Genomic DNA, 16,934 nt, shown 5'->3' on the forward strand with positions numbered 1-16,934 from the left:
AGGGATATCATTTTTCTTAAAGCTTTATGGGTCAGCTCCCCTGTCGTCATTATTTGTGGTGAAACAATTTTTAAAGGGTTTTAAACGTAATTCTTTTTCTGCAGATACCAGACGACCAGTTACGATTGAACTTTTGTCTAAATTGTGTTCGGTTGTTTCTGAGGTTTGTTTCGACCTTTTTGAAGCAACTCTTTTTAGGGCCATTTTTATTACTTTATTTTTTTCAGCAATGAGGACGGGAGAGTTATTGTCAGATAATGGGCTTCGGCCTACGGGGCTTCTGTTATCTGACGTTTCAGTGCTACAGCACAGTATACTCCTTTTCTTAAGGAGGTCTAAGACAGATCAGATAGGCAGGGGCACTAAAATCATAGTAAGGGCAATCAGTGATTCTCCCTTATGCCCTCTGTCTAACATGAGACGATGGCTGTCAATTCGCCCCCTTGGTTTTTCCCTTCTATTCATTCATAAAAATGGTAGCCCAGTGAATCAAATTCCAATTTTCTTTTATATTGAGGAAATGCTTGAGCGATTTGAAACTGGGGAATTTACGTATTACAGGTCATTCGTTTAGGATAGGGGCAGCAACTACGGCTGCCCAAGCTGGCCTAGATGAGAATTTGATTAAGCAATTAGGGAGGTGGAAGTCAAAACGATACCAATTGTATGTTCGCCCTGACTTGTTATTTACATGTTGATTCTTTTTATTTTGTAGGGCCCAAATGTATATGGATTATTGGTCACTCTTACATCTATTGGGCGCAGAGAAGGGCGAGTAAAAGAAATTATTCTGAAAATTTATCGTTTAGTTCATCTGAAATTCAAATCTTCTGGCATGGTATTCGTGGTATGCGTTGCTCACAGTTGAAGAAAGTATTATTAGATTTATCTTTGCGTTATCCCATGCCTGATTTTTTAATTTTACATTTATTGGGTAATGATATTGGCCAGTTTCGGTCTTCTGATCTGCTCTGGCAAGTCAAACAAGATCTTCTCTGGATTTCCAATTTTTTTTCCTGCTGCTAGGATTGCCTTTTCGGAGATAATATCCCGCTTCCGTTGGAAATCGGATGGGGTATTTTTTCTTGAAAAGATCAAGCGTAAGGTGAATAGGGAACTTTCCAAATTTTTGTCAAGCCTCAACGGTTTTTGCTATAGGCACAGAGAGTTAGAGGGATATGTAGTAGGGATGTATAGTAGAGATTCTGTTCATCTTTCGGATGTCGGTTATGACATTCTGAATTTAGACTTATAGACTATGATCGAGTATTGGTCGGGTGGCTTTGTGGGGGGGGCCTGTGCTTTTTAAGCAGAGTCCTGGTGGATGGGTCACCCAGATACTTGGGTGGATCCGTATGGAGATAATTATTAATGAGTTATTTATTAAATTATTTATTTATGTCTGGAGCATTTTTAATATTTAATGTATTTGATTATTTATGGATTTACTATATTGATTATTTGATTAAACTTGACAAAGGTACCCAACCCATAAATAAGTTTTACCCCATATATAATGGTAGTGTGGTTCTTTTATTAATTTAAGTATGTTTATCAATTGTGGGCTTTAGGACCTCATGAGATGGCCACATTGCCTTAAATGGGGACATCATGAGGGAATAAGCCCCTAATGTATTATATGGTCAAGTCAGGTTATGAGGTAACTGACAATATTACTGGGAACTTTCAGAAGTGGTACAAATCTGGCCTGAACCGATTTTTGAGCGGTAAATGGAGAACAGATGATTGGTTCTGAAAGGGGGGGAGAGTGGGGGCATATGCCTATATAAGGTGACGGCTCCTGTCAGGAGGGGTCAGTTTTACCTCAAGAGCTGAAGAAGCCCCGCCCTCGCGCCCCTGTTATTTTGTTTTTGGTATTTATACTGTTAGGTTTGGGTGCTTTGTCAGAGGATGGGTCACCCAGATACTTGGGTGGATCCGTATGGAGATAATTATTAATGAGTTATTTATTAAATTATTTATTTATGTCAGGAGCATTTTTAATATTTAATGTATTTGATTATGTATGGATTTACTATATTGATTATTTGATTAAACTTGACAAAGGTACCCGACCAATAAATAAGTTTTACCCCATATATTATGGTAGTGTGGTTCTTTTATTAATTTAAGTATGTTTATCAATTGTGGGCTTTATGACCTCATGTGTGTGCTTGGCAGTGGAGACAATGATACTGTGTGTGGGGGTTGTGGAGGCCATCACACTGAGTGTGAGGGGCTGTAGGGGCCATGATAGAATCATAGAATCATAGAATCATAGAATGGTAGAGTTGGAAGGGACCTCCTGGGTCATCTGGTCCAACCCCCTGCTCAAAGCAGGATTCACTAGATCATCTCAGACAGATGTCTGTCCAGCCTCTGTTTGAAGACGTCCATTGAAGGGGAACTCACCACCTCTCGTGGCAGCCTGTTCCACTCATTAATCACCCTAACTGTCAAAAAGTTTTTTCTAATATCTAATCTGTGTCTCCTCCCATTTAGTTTCATCCCATTGCTTCTAGTCTTTCCTTGTGCAAATGAGAATAATGATGATCCTTCTACAATGTGACAGCCCTTGACATATTTGTAGATAGCTATTAAGTCTCCTCTCAGTCTTCTTTTTTGCAAGCTAAACATTCCCAAATCCTGCAACCGTTCCTCATAGGACATGGTTTGCAGACCAGTCACCATTCTGGTCGCTCTTCTCTGAACTTGCTCCAGTTTGTCTATGTCTTTTTTAAAATGTGGTGCCCAAAACTGTACACAGTGATACTGTGTGGGGAGACTGTATAGCCATCATACTCTATGTGTGGGCTGTGGGGGCCAAGATGATGTGTGTGGGAGCTATGATGGTAATGATAAACTGTGTAGAAGCCTGTGGGGGTATGATACTGCATGTAGGGGCTATCATACTATGTGTGAGGACTTTAGGGGAAGTCATACTGTGTGTGGGGGCACTGACGGGACATTATATATTTGGGGAGGCTATGGGGGCTACAATACTTTGTGTGGGGCCTTCATACTGTGTGAACGGGCTTGGGGAAATCATACTGTTTATGGATGATCTATGGGGACATCATATGGTGTGGGTGCCACTTTTTTAGGAATCATATTGAGTTGGAGGCTCTGGAGGCTATTATACTGTTTTTGGGGGCTATGTGAAGCATTATACTTTGTTGGGGATCAGTGTGAAGACATACTGCATCACAGGCACTGTGACAGCATCATAATGTGTGAGGCGCACTGTGCATGCATTATACTCTGTTGTGGGCACTGTGGCAGCATCATTCTGCATGTGGGGGTACTGTGGAGCCAAATTGTGTGCGGGTACTCACTGTGGGAGTATCATACTGTGCGCAGGGGGCATTACACTCTCTGGGGGAACAAAAAGGGGCACTGTAGAGAGTTAGAACTCTGAGGGACTTCAAAAGGGTCACAATTATTGTGTTTATGCAACTGTACATGTCCTTCTCCCTTTCTTTAAAAGTTGGGAGCTATGATCTTCTGTGATTGCGTCTAGGTGCCATGACCCCTTTTACGCTGCCAATATTTTTTGGGGAATGGGGTAGAAGAGGGAAGATTCAATTAGTACTTTTGCTATAGGGTCCCATGGTTTCTGCATATGCCCCCCTCTTAAGGGCATGCCCTTCCCCTAATGATTGAGTCTTCTTTTGAGAATAAAATGCTGCCTGCTTGGTTTACTTTCCTGTGACATCACAGGATGATTTCTTGGTAAATGGCTTGGTTTTTAGAATAGGGCCCATGATGACAGATGCAGATAAACAGGACTAAGTAAAACATTACATGGGCTACTTTAATCATTTCCATTAGGTATTTAATCTTAATTGTACTCTACTAATGATGAAAGACACATTTGAAAGAATTTGAAAAAAGTGGGGAGTTTTTTTTTAAAGATTATTTTTTAAAACATTTTCACCTCTTTATTTTTTTAAATCCCATTGATTTAAAAATTTTGGAGACCACCGATTTCCAATGACATGTTGGTTAGCTGAGAAAATCCTTTGTCATTTCTCCTTAGGGCAAAGGCTACTGGGCTAACATAAAATTACATTTCTTGGTTCTATTTTTCGATTTTTTTTTTTAATCTTAAAACCATCTGGTGATTTAAGTCTATGTAATCAATAGCATGTCTGGATTATTCACTGGAAAGTTACACTAGAATTTAGAATATTTACTTACACTCACTTAGTCAGCAAAACATGAGCCAACATATGCTGTGACATCAGCGCCTGCTGCTGCAGCAATCAGTGACACGAGCATTCATTTACTCCATAGACACGGATTCCTGTAGAAATGTGTATGTTTGCTATTTAATTAGAAGCCAAAGTAGAAAATATGGATATACTGTATATAATGCCAATTTTATTTTCTTCATAAAGTTTTTATTTTAAACTTATTTTACTTCTTTTGCTTCCTCTGTGCCAATTGAGATGTAATTGTAGCTCTTTCTAAACAAACTCACAATATATGAAAAATGTGGAAAATGTTTATTCACAAAAAATATAACACAAAATTGAATGAAGGTGTTCATATAATACACAGTGGTACATGGTGATAATCAATTTAAAATATTTAGACCCTTCCAGTGTCACTAAAAATAAAAGAGGAGGAAAGAGAAATTACAATGTAATATATTGCTTCATGTCCATGCCGTTTTTCTACAGTTCTAGTGACGCGCCCCCTGGGGCCATGGGGTACTCAGTGCCGGGCCAGTCGGTGCTGGGGATGTCACTGTGGCAGTGACCCGGTCCGTGACCCAGGGTGGTCAATTAAAGGAAAAGTGAAAAGGGGAATAAAGTTTTGGAGATAATGTTCGTGACGCCACCTGTGGTATGCGGCTATATGGGGCCGCCGCTGCAGTGCAGGTCCACTGGAGCTGATGGTGACGCAGCAGAGTTGGTTCAGTTCTCCACAGGCAGAGCAATATATGAAGAATTGTGGAAGTAGATGTTGTTGGTGCGGTGTAATGCAGGGCTGAGGGTGCAGATAATGACCAGACAACAAATTAATGGCGGTTTCCTCTATCTTTACTTGCGGTTTGTCAGAGCAGACCCGGGCACGGGTACTAGCTGGTGGTGGAGGTCCGGGCGGCCTAGAAGCAAGTTGGAGATCCACCTCGCCAGGTGAAGTTGTAAGCCTTCCCTCTGCGCTTTTCTCTTTGGCCCTGTTGCTTGAAGCTATGCTGCGGCCCTCGTCCCTGTGTAAAACGTCTATTCCTCCCACGTGGCGGCGCTGGGCCCTAGGATGCTGCTGAGTCGCCGGGCGTCTGGTGGGGCCCGGAGACCTGCAGTCTCCTGCCCTCCGGATTCAGCTGCCGGGTCTTCAGTGCCCGCACAACCATGTACTCCAGTGTCCAGTTTCCTTGCGCTTCTCTCTGGGGCGAGCTTGTACACCGCTCCCTTCCCCAGGTCCTTCCTCGTCACTCTCCTGTCTCCAACTCTCTCTCAACTGACTTTACTAACCCCGTCCCCAGATTCCAGTTTGAAGGGGAGGAGCTCCCTTTTCTGGTCTGGAGCCAGGAAAGTGTTGGATGCAAGTTGAAGGCAATGCCAATGTGGCAACCGGACCCCTGGGGTGCCACACTAGCATATTTCATGGTCTGTCCCTCTTTTACAAGCTTGGTTCCACCTATTTTACCTTTCAGTTCACAGTCTGAGAACATGTGGAAGGTGAGTTTTTTGCTCCTTTCACTTGGTGTTGGTGCTGTTTGTCGGCCATTGTTGCTGCGGTTTTGTGTTAGTGGCCTGGAGTCATGGGGACTCAGTCTTGCAATATGGTGCTGTGAGACAGCAGTACGCCCGCCCTGCTGGTGAACTGTAGGTGTGGCGGTGGTTGGTGCATGGTGCTGCACCTTTAAGTCTATTACAAGTTAAGGACCCACTGAGAGGTTCGCCGTGACATGGTAGTGGGCTTCATACGGTCTGATCAGAATGTTAAACTAAGACCCTCATGATCATTTTTGTAAATCTTTACCTAGCGGCATTAGATCAACAAATGATTTTTGGATATGCGGTCCATGTCTTTTTTCTACAGTTCTAGCACAATATAATAAATGTTGTAATTAGTGACAGATAAAAATGATTATATACAATACATACAACTATACAATTCTATATACTACATCTCATTAGGTTAACATAGTCAATAAACAGTAAATATACAACATAATGCGGGAAAAGAGTAACTCCAAGGAGCATAATATCAAAAGTATAATTATTGCCAGTAACAATAAGGATTGCGCATAAATAGCCAAAAAAATGTATATGTACAAAGAAAATATTCAGTGCTGACAAAATCAATAACTAGTTAAGGTAACAGGAAGCATGATATTATTCATTATTCCATGAATAAGGTTTAGCCGAAACGCGTTGGAATGTGCTGTACCTAAGAGCCGCTATATTGCTCATTCTGTAACTCATCCTTGGCTTTTATAATTTGAAATTAAAAGTGAAGTTTTAACAAGATATATACAACCCTGGTCCTGCTGGAGACATCTTTGCTTGCTTTCTCATTACATGATATTAGGGTGGTGTGAAAACTGCAAACAAATAGTATATAAAGCAGTTTGGCGTATTTGTTATGCTAGTCCCCAAGAATAATAAGTAAGTTGTCACAGTACAAAAACCAATACAGCTCACAGTTTAGACAAGTAGTAAGTTAGATATAGTTGGTAGAAGTGTGTAGCAAGAATCTTATTTATATAATGGCAAACTTACCTCTACTGAATAGATGAAGTCTTGCTCCAATAAGGAGCATAGGTGAGATGAGCTGGCATTTACAGTGGCATCTAAAAGTCTAGGCACCCCTGGTCAAAATTGCTTTTATTGTGAACAGTTAAGCAAGTTGAAGATGAAATGATCTCTAAAAGGCCTAAAGTTAAAGATGACAAATTTCATTGGCATTTTATGCAAAAAAATATATATATACACTGCTCAAAAAAACATAAAGGGAACACTTAAACAACAGAATATAACTCCAAGTAAATCAAACTTCTGTGAAATCATACTGTCCACTTAGGAAGCAACACTGACAATCAATTTCACATGCTGTTGTGCAAATGGAATAGACAATAGATGGAAATTATTGGCAATTATCAAGACACACTCAATGCTTTCTGGCTGATGTTTTGGTCACTTTTGAATGTTGGTTGTACTTTCACACTCGTGGTAGCATGAGACGGACTCTACAACCCACAGAAGTTGCTCAGGTAGTGCAGCTCATCCAGGATGGCACATCAATACGAACTATGGCAAGAAGGTTTGCTGTGTCTGTCAGCGTAGTGTCCAGAGGCTGGAGGCGCTACCAGGAGACAGGCCAGTACACCAGGAGATGTGGAGGGGGCCGTAGGAGGGCAGCAACCCAGCAGCAGGACCGCTACCTCCTCCATTGTGCAAGGAGGAACAGGAGGAGCACTGTCAGAGGCCTACAAAATGACCTGCAGAAGGCCACACATGTGCATGTGTCTGCATAAACGGTTAGAAACCGACTCCATGAGGGTGGTATGAGGGCCCGACGTCCACAGATGGGGGTTGTGCCACAGACTGTCCAGGAGTTGGTGGATGCTTTAGTTCAGGTCTGGGAGGAGATCCCACAGGAGACCATCCACAACCTCATCAGGAGCATGCCCAGGCGTTGTAGGAAGGTCATACAGGCACGTGGAGGACACACACAATACTGAGCCTCATTTTGACTTGTTTTAAGGACATTACATTAAAGTTGGATCAGCCTGTAGTGTGTTTTTCCACTTTAATTTTGGGGGTGACTTCAAATCCAGGCCTCCATTGGTTAATAAATTTGATTTCCATTGATGATTTTTGTGTGAATTTGTTGTCAGCACATTCAACTATGTACAGAACAAAGTATTCAGTGAGAATATTTCATTCATTCAGATCTAGGATGTGTTATTTGAGTGTTCCCTTTATTTTTATTTTTTTGAGCAGTGTATATTTTCAACTTTTACATTTTAAAAATTACAAAAAGGAAAATGGGCTAATGCAAAAGTTTGGGCACACTGCATGGTTAGTACCTAGTAGCACCCCTTTGAAAGTATCACAGCTTGTAAATGCTTTTTGTAGCCAGCCAAGAGTCTTTCAATTCTTGTTTGAGGGATTTTCATCAATTCTTCTAGTTCTGTGAGATTCCTGGGTCTTCTTGCAGGCACTGCTATTTTGAGGTCTAGCCACAAATTTTCAATGATGTTCAGATCAGGGGACTGTGAGGGCCATTGTAAAACCTTCAGCGTGCGCCTTTTGAGGTGGTCTATTGTGGATTTTGATGTGTGTTTAGGATCATTATGCATTTGTAGAAGCCATCCTCTTTTCAACTTCAGATTTTTTACAGATGGTGTTATGTTTGCGTCAAGAATTTGTTGACATTTTATTGAATCAACTCTTCCCTCTACCCGTGAAATGTTCCTTGTGCCATTGGCTGCAACATAATCCCATAGCATGATTGATCCACCCCCATGCTTAAAGGGGTATTCCCATCTCCAAGATCCTATCCCAATATATAGTAGGTGTAATAATAGTAATATTAGCAAATACCTCCAATTAGAAATGTAGTATAGTATTTTTGATTCGCTATCTCTCTTACCTCATGTGCAGGCATCGCAGGACCTTAGGTATCCATGGTTACGTCCACTGATAAAGTCACAGTTAGTTAGCTAGCTGCTAGTGGTCGTAACCATGGATACTTAAGGTCCTGCGATGCCTGCACATGTGGTAAGAGAGATGGCGAATCAAAAATACTATACTACATTTCTAATTGGAGATATTTGCTAATATTATTATTATACCTACTACATATTGGGATAGGATCTTGGAAATGGGAATACCCCTTTAATGGTTGTCGAGATGTTCTTTTCCTGAAATTCTGTGCCCTTTTTTCTCTACACATACCTTTGATCATTGTGGCCAAATTGTTAACCTCATTGATCCACAGAACTTGTTTCCAAAATGCATCAGGCTTGTTTAGATGTTCTTTTGCTTATTTCTGACGCTGCATTTTATGGCAAGGATGCGGGAGACGTTTTCTTCTGATGACTCTTCCATGAGGTCCATATTTGTGCAGGTGTCTCTGAACTGTACAACAACGCACCACAACTCAAGAGTCTGTTAAACCTTTCTGAAGGTCTTTTGCAGTCAAAGTTTTGATTTGTCTCTCTAGCAATCCTATGAGCAGCTCTCACTGAAATTTTGCTTGGTCTTCCACTAACTTGGTGCTCTCCTCAAGGAGGAGACCTTTTCCTCCTAATCTATCAAAGGCCTCTCACAAAGTCAAAAAGTTCCCCTACTTTTCACTAATGAGGGGTAAAATAGAAAAAAGAGAGGGGTCGCTCACTGGTCTATTCGGGTGCTCTGAAGAAAAAAGTAATCTCAATTGCAAAAAGAACTTCGGCACTCCATACATGAATATATGAGAAATATAATGAGGGGTAAAAACCCCAAACGTGTCTTTAAATGGAAATTCTGGTTTGACTTTATATCCCAGGTTATTTGGCAAGGCTATATACGTGTCACGCAAGGTGTGGGAAAGACTTAGTGCAACATAAAGGGAAGAGGGAAAGGGATCCCAGACTATAGGGAAAAGGGGGGATTGGAGACCTCCTAGGCTAGTCTAGTGTCACCCTGTCTCCCCTAACGACTCTATGTTGGCTCTTCACCAATTGCGGCATGTGTGCCTCGCCCTGTCTTTCCCTGGCGTATGGCTAAGGCTTGGGAACGGAGGAGATGATCACTAGTCGATCACCACTGAACACTAAAGAACTAAAGATAACAAGGGAGGACAAACGGGGAAATTGCTTAGCTTTAGATGACTCCAGACAAATGCACACACATCCTCAAGCTCTAGAGAGGAAGAAGTACTGCTCTTGCTAAAACCTTCACAAGGAGTAATGAATATCGCCAGCACCTCCCTCTAGAACACACCAGGTATTTATACACCCGGACCAGGGAGTTAATTAGCCAGAGGGAGGTAGCAGCTGGGTCCTAGAGACAGCCTCTAAGAAAATGTCTGTAATGCCAAATGTAGAGATCTCCTGCAACCAACTGCAGGGCGACTGTCTGTCACCTCTGACACACCCGTGACAGTAGGATTGAAATTGACTTTTAGGAGTGCTTCTTCCAAGAGTCGGCGTTGGAGTTCCTGCCACTTCTGATTAGGCTATTTACATAACTAATTTCCAAAGGTAGAATTGCATGGCTTATAAGTAGCATTACGACAACTTGGTGCTCGCCACAAGGAGAAACTTTATCCATTACACCCCACTGGATATAAAGAAGCATTCCATTGTTATTGTCACATAAAATAACCTGCAAGATTTGAAAAATAGTGCTATATCTTTGTAAAGTCAAAACTGGGTGAAATGGTTAAGGGGTTTAAAAGAGCACAGCCTGTCAGCTTTACACTAATGTTAAAGGTGTATTCTCCAGTTAGTAAGTTATCCCCTATTTGTAAGATATGTAATATCTTCCCGATTGTTGGGGTACGTCCATTGGGAACCCCATTAGTCCCGAGAATGGAGCAGTGCCACTTCATTTGTTCTTTTTGGGACTGCCAGAGATAACTGATATGTTTCACACTTTTTGTGATGCAGTCATGGCTCAGTTTGGGGATTTGAACCGGTGTCTTTGTCTTTTGTCCTTAATCTCCCTTCTTGGTGTGCCCCTCTCCAGGTGTTTTCCTTTTTCCCATTTTGGTTTGCCCTATCACATTCCGGGTGAGGCTTTATATATTAGCTCTTCACTACATTTCCTTGCTGGCTATACTTCAAGGTAGATTTGTGCTAAGGAGTTCCAGCCCTTTAGCGGAGGGATTTACCCTGCTAGACTTACACCGCTTATGTTCTTGCTGTGTGTCTTTTTGTCTATCTTCCCCGCAGCTTTTCCTTTAACCACTTTTAGGTTCCTGGGAAGTTGTTCTAGTTTCATTTATTTTTTAGTTATGCTTACTATTCCTCTCTCCCTTTTATGAACGTGCTTTAAGTTTTTCACCCTGGATCTTTGTGTCCACCTGCACACCTTCCTCTCCCCTTGTTGGCAGTCTGTTGCAGCCTCCCCTCTGGTTTCTCAGGAGGCACGAGAAACCCCTCGACGGCCTTTTAGGGACTCAGGATCAAGGTGGCGTTTTTAGTTGTGCGGTTAGGGATTGACCAGTCTGGACCGCAGTGACCCCAACCTTTCTTACCTTGGGAGCCACATTCAGCTCTGAGAAAGGGTCATGAGCCACATCCTGAGCCCCCCAGAATAGTGCCATCCAGCTACCGCCACCCCCAGAGAAGTGATACCCAGAGCTCCCATTATCGGTATAATGGCAGCCAAAGCTTCTCCACAAAAATCACACCAAGTCAGAACACTTACATCTAGGGGTTCCCACCTTACCCTCATTTGGTATTCTTGCATCAGGCACTCCCATAACATTATCGCATACAGCTTCAAGCTCCCCATCTACCTGGCAGTATCATCCTATATCTAGTTTAGTATACAGATGAAAAAGGTTCCATTAATAACCGCGCTCCTCCATGAAGAAATATATATATGCCAGAGATGGATAATGTTTCCAGCATTTATTGGAGACTGTAAAAGCTATAAAAGACTACACATTTCATGGACGTCCCGTCCACTTGTTCAGGTACATAGCTGTTACTTGTTACAACATGGAAGGTATATACAGTACAGACCAAAAGTTTGGACACACCTTCTCATTTAAATATTTTTCTGTATTTTCATGATTATGAAAATTGTACATTCACACTGAAGGCATCAAAACTATGAATTAACACATGTGGAATTATATACTTAACAAAAAAGTGTGAAACAACTGAAAATATGTCTTATATTCTAGGTTCTTCAAAGTAGCCACCTTTTGCTTTGATGACTGCTTTGCACACTCTTGGCATTCTCATGATGAGCTTCAAGAGGTAGTTACCGGAAATGGTTTTCACTTCACAGGTGTGCCCTGTCAGGTTTAATAAGTGGGATTTCTAGCCTTATAAATGGGGTTGGGACCATCAGTTGTGTTGTGCAGAAGTCTGGTGGATACACAGCTGATAGTCCTACTGAACAGACTGTTAGCTGCTTTTTTTTGCCATAATACAAATTCTAAGTAAAGAAAAACGAGTGGCCATCATTACTTTAAGAAATGAAGGTCAGTCAGTGCGAAAAATTGGGAAAACTTTGAAAGTGTCCCCAAGTGCAGTTGCAAAAACCATCAAGCGCTACAAAGAAACTGGCTCACATGAGGACTGCCCCAGGAAAGGAAGACCAAGAGTCACCTCTGCTTCTGAGGATAAGTTTATCCGAGTCACCAGCCTCAGAAATCGCAGGTTAACAGCAGCTCAGATTAGAGACCAGGTAAATGCCACACAGAGTTCTAGCAGCAGACACATCTCTTCAACAACTGTTAAGAGGAGACTTTGTGCAGCAGGCCTTCATGGTAAAATAGCTGTTAGGAAACCACTGCTAAGGACAGGCAACAAGCAGAAGAGACTTGTTTGGGCTAAAGAATACAAGGAATGGACATTAGACCATTGGAAATCTATGCTTTGGTCTGATGAGTCCAAATTTGAGATTTTTGGTTCCAACCACCGTGTCTTTGTGCGACGCAGAAAAGGTGAACGGATGGACTCTACATACCTGGTTCCCACCGTGAAGCATGGAGGAGGTGGTGTGATGGTGTGGGGTTGCTTTGCTGGTGACACTGTTGGGGATTTATTCAAAATTGAAGGCATACTGAACCAGCATGGCTACCACCGCATCTTGCAGTGGCATGCTATTCCATCTGGTTTGCGTTTAGTTGGACCATCATTTATTTTTCAACAGGACAATGACCCCAAACACACCTCCAGGCTGTGTAAGGGCTATTTGACCAAGAAGGAGAGTGATGGGGTGCTACGCCAGATGACCTGGCCTCCACAGTCACCAGACCTGAACCCAATTGAGATGGTTTGGGGTGAGCTAGACCGCAGAGTGAAGGCAAAAGGGCCAACAAGTGCTAAGCATCTCTGGGAACTCCTTCAAGATTGTTGGCAGACCATTTCCGGTGACTACTTCTTGAAGCTCATCAAGAGAATGCCAAGAGTGTGCAAAGCAGTCATCAAAGAAAAAGGTGGCTACTTTGAAGAACCTAGAATATAAGACATATTTTCAGTTGTTTCACACTTTTTTGTTAAGTATACAATTCCACATGTGTTAATTCATAGTTTTGATGCCTTCAGTGTGAATGTACAATTTTCATAGTTATGAAAATACAGAAAAATCTTTAAATGAGAAGGTGTGTCCAAACTTTTGGTCTGTACTGTATATACATACATGCTAGCACATGGAGTGAAGAAAAAAACTGACAAAGCACCATTCACCAAGTACAGACTAGCAGATCTACCTGGATCATAAAACTTGGTGAATGGTGCTTTGGCAGTTTTTTTCTTCACTCCATGTGCTAGCATGTGTGTATATATACCTTCCATGTTGTAACAAGTAGCAGCTATGTACCTGAACAAGTGGACGGGACGTCCATGAAATGCGTAGTCTTTTATAGCTTTTACAGTCTCCAATAAATGCTGGAAACATTATCCATCTCTGGCATATATATACATTTTTTCATGGAGGAGCGCGGTGATTAATGGCACCTTTATCATCTGTATACTAAACTACTCGAAGATCCCAAGGGACCTGTGCCTGCTGCAGCACCTCAGCATATACTTTCTCATGAGTTGTGCATTTCACAACCCAGAAAGGTGAGCAATTTCCCTTTTATCTTTACTGTTGTCTATTGGATAACAGCGCTACTTGCGCTCCTTTCTTTACTTATTTCAATCCTATATCTAGGTTAGCACTTAATTTATCTATCCAACCCCAAGGCCAGTATATGTGTATCAAAATCTACTCTTCATAGCTGTTTGCTAGACCTGGTATTAAAACACCAAATTGGCAGACAGCTGCCAGCCACACATTGTCCTGCAAGCCACAGGTTGGGGATCCCTGCTGTAAAGGGAACAGTTGGGTGTAGGTGCAGCTTCTCTCTATATTTATTCCCTTTACCCGTGTGTGAGTGTGGTATGTGCATAACAGGTGCTCTGTGAACACTCAATTTAGTACCAGTCATGTCAGATTCATTGTGTAGCATCAAGATTACATTTTTTCTTACAGGAAAGAAGAGAGCAGTGAACCCAAGAGAAACTGAATAGAATTGACCCCCAGTTTATTGGACTGAACAGAATGGACCCTCAGGGTATGTGCACACTATCAGGAGCCACTGCGGGTTTGACGCGGCATGTTGGGATGGGATTTGTAGAAATCCCATGTCCACTATGCGTCTGCTCACCCGCGGAAACTGACATGCGGCTCGTCTTTCCACACCGCAGCATGTCAATTTCTCTTGTAGAGTCGCTCGTCTCCGCAAGAGAAATTAGATCACTACAATGTATTGAATGCGGTGAATCCGCATGGTTCAATGAACACATGCGGATTCACCTGCGTTCAGCTCTTTGGACACAGCATAAAGTATACTGCGTTCAAAGCGCTGCCAAATAGGATTGTGTGCACATACCCTCAGGGTATTGTACTGCACATAGACTGAAGGTGCCAGTCCTATGGATGTTGAATAGATATTTTTGTGATTGGGTAGGTTTTCCAGCAATGAAACTCCAATTAAGCATTTATTATTATCTATTGTGTTGTAATTTTTTTTAGCCTTTAACTATATATTTTTGGGTAGTTATTTTGTTACTGTTTTTCCACTTAATATTTGTGCTATTACTAACATTTCTTAAAAGGAATGAGGCACATTAACTAGCAAAGGCTTGTAATTAGTGGTTTTGGAGCAATGTTAAAAGTTGATAGGAGTTGTAAATGAAATCTAAGTATCTTTTGTAAGTAGTAAACTGTATTGGCCGTGCTGGGTGTATTAACCGATGTTATATTGAGGCAGGAGAGTAGCACAATTAAATTCTGCAACAGGTTGATGCTGTAAAAGGGGCAATATGATAGGGAGATTTCTTTGCTAGAAGGTGGACATGTGCTGCACAAGCAGGGAGTTAAGAATGTCATCATGGCAATCAACGTCAGATAGGGAGCACCTCTGAGAGTGGCTGATCACTACTTTCACTTGTCTGATCTGAAGTGTAATATTCACCTGTGACCGTGTGTATAGAACTGGTATTTTAATACTATGGATGACTATATGGTACTAATTACATGGCTGGCACAAAGGAGGAAGAACTATGTGGACTAGTGCTCTGCGAATCTACTGAAATTCAATTCAGTAGATTAGCTCAAATTTGATTAGGAAATCCAATTTGCATCAAATTTATTTACTGCAACTTGAATATGCATTATTTTGCCGCCCGGAGGTCTTTCTAGAATCTTTAGCATAATAACAAAAGTAAATAAAAAATATACTAATTTCAACCCTGTGCTCATCTGTCCAGTAGCACAACTCTTCTTCAGTCTCAGTTTGTCAGCTCCGGTCATGTCTGCTGCGCTGTTCAGCTAATCATCTGCAAAGCTTTCAGCCATCACAGGGACATTTGCCTAACGTTATATGGTTTACTTCTATCATCTATTATATATAGATATTATGGTTACATTGTTTGTTGTACTTTGCTGCCATCTACTGGCCATTGTTATATGTTGCTCACGTGTTAAAGCTGTAATTCCCACAATGCCTCTCTTTTTTCAACTCCTCCTATCTTGTTTTCTCACATCCTTCCTTGTGGTCAATGCCATCTTGGCAACATGTGCATCAGGACTGAAGAGATTCTCTTGTTACCTCTACCCTCCATGTTCTACTTCATCTTCATCCCTTCATCTTCCCTGACATCTTATCTCATCTCATCAAGGTACTGTGAATAAAACATGTTAAAATTCATCACGGCATCATCCTTCCAGGATGTACCACATGCAGTCTGTCAAGCATAAGCGTGGAGATGAGTGAGGAGAGTAACACTAACTGCCATTGCTTGTACAGAGATCCATGCTCACATTCCTCAGACACATCTCACCCACGTACATCGGTGGCAGAATATCTGCTGTGTCCTTGCATCTTCAGCTCATTCGTCATTGACTGTCTCTCAAAATATCATGCTGCAACCTTGACATCATAACAATGCATAGTTACTGTGTCACTGTGGTAATTCACATGCCTCCTCAGCAAGGCTCCACTCACTGTTTTCATCACGTGGCTTCTCCTCATCTCAGGTCGGCTAGCTGAGTTTTGCCTCTCGCAGCACTCCTCAGTACTGCTGCATCTGAATGTGCTTTCCATGTCGCTTTAAGGAGGCGTGACCGGTTTTTGAAGGAATTTAACCCTGTTGTATCCTGCTGTGATTAGGTTCCCTGGTCTATACCTTGTCAGCAAGCTCTTTATTAGGCAGCTCCTCCCACCACTCCTTGCCCAAATGTTGGTTCTTAGTCAATCTGTCTGCTAATGTCCTGTTAGTTCGTATGTGTATTTTGTTTCTCCCGTTATTGACCCGGCTCATATACCTATCCTGTCTGACCTCTCCGCTCCTGACCTCAGTTACGTTTACTAACCCTGTGCTGCCAGCCCCGACCTCGGACTGTCTGACTACGCCTCTGTCTCACCCTCCTGTACCTCCTAACTTTGCCTCTGACCATTCCCAGGGACTGCCCTGGAGTGGATATCTTGTGTCTACTGGAGGCCCAGCCTATACTCACCAACAAACAAAGTAGCACTCTGCAACGCTAAGTATGCGAAGAAATATATGAAATTTGAATAGCATTATTTAATTTGCATACTTAGCGTTGCAATGTGCTACTTTGTTAGTTAGTTATATATGGAGGTAGCTGCTCCTAGTAAGCACCTGTACACACCTATTTCTTGTTTTAAAAGTGCCGGTCAGTTTTTTCTGTTTATGTATAGGCTTTGACTGAGCACGCCACCTCTAGCCCACAGGC

The 16,934-nt window shown here is 41.9% G+C and overlaps 1 long non-coding RNA gene across 1 annotated transcript in view; it reads right to left on the reverse strand.

Annotated features, from left to right (window-relative positions):
* Window positions 1-16,292, reverse strand: part of LOC141259612 (uncharacterized) — a 37,030-nt gene extending 20,738 nt beyond the window's left edge. Inside the window, exon 1 of the long non-coding RNA XR_012318441.1 lies at window positions 16,183-16,292. This is a non-coding gene — a long non-coding RNA (uncharacterized lncRNA). The remainder of the gene's footprint in view (window positions 1-16,182) is intronic.
* Between the last annotated feature and the right edge of the window lie 642 nt (window positions 16,293-16,934).

This window comes from Phyllobates terribilis, unplaced genomic scaffold, assembly GCF_046119375.1.
Source record: "Phyllobates terribilis strain yellow unplaced genomic scaffold, ASM4611937v1 Scaffold_3__8_contigs__length_932513732, whole genome shotgun sequence".
Taxonomy (NCBI): domain Eukaryota; kingdom Metazoa; phylum Chordata; class Amphibia; order Anura; family Dendrobatidae; genus Phyllobates; species Phyllobates terribilis.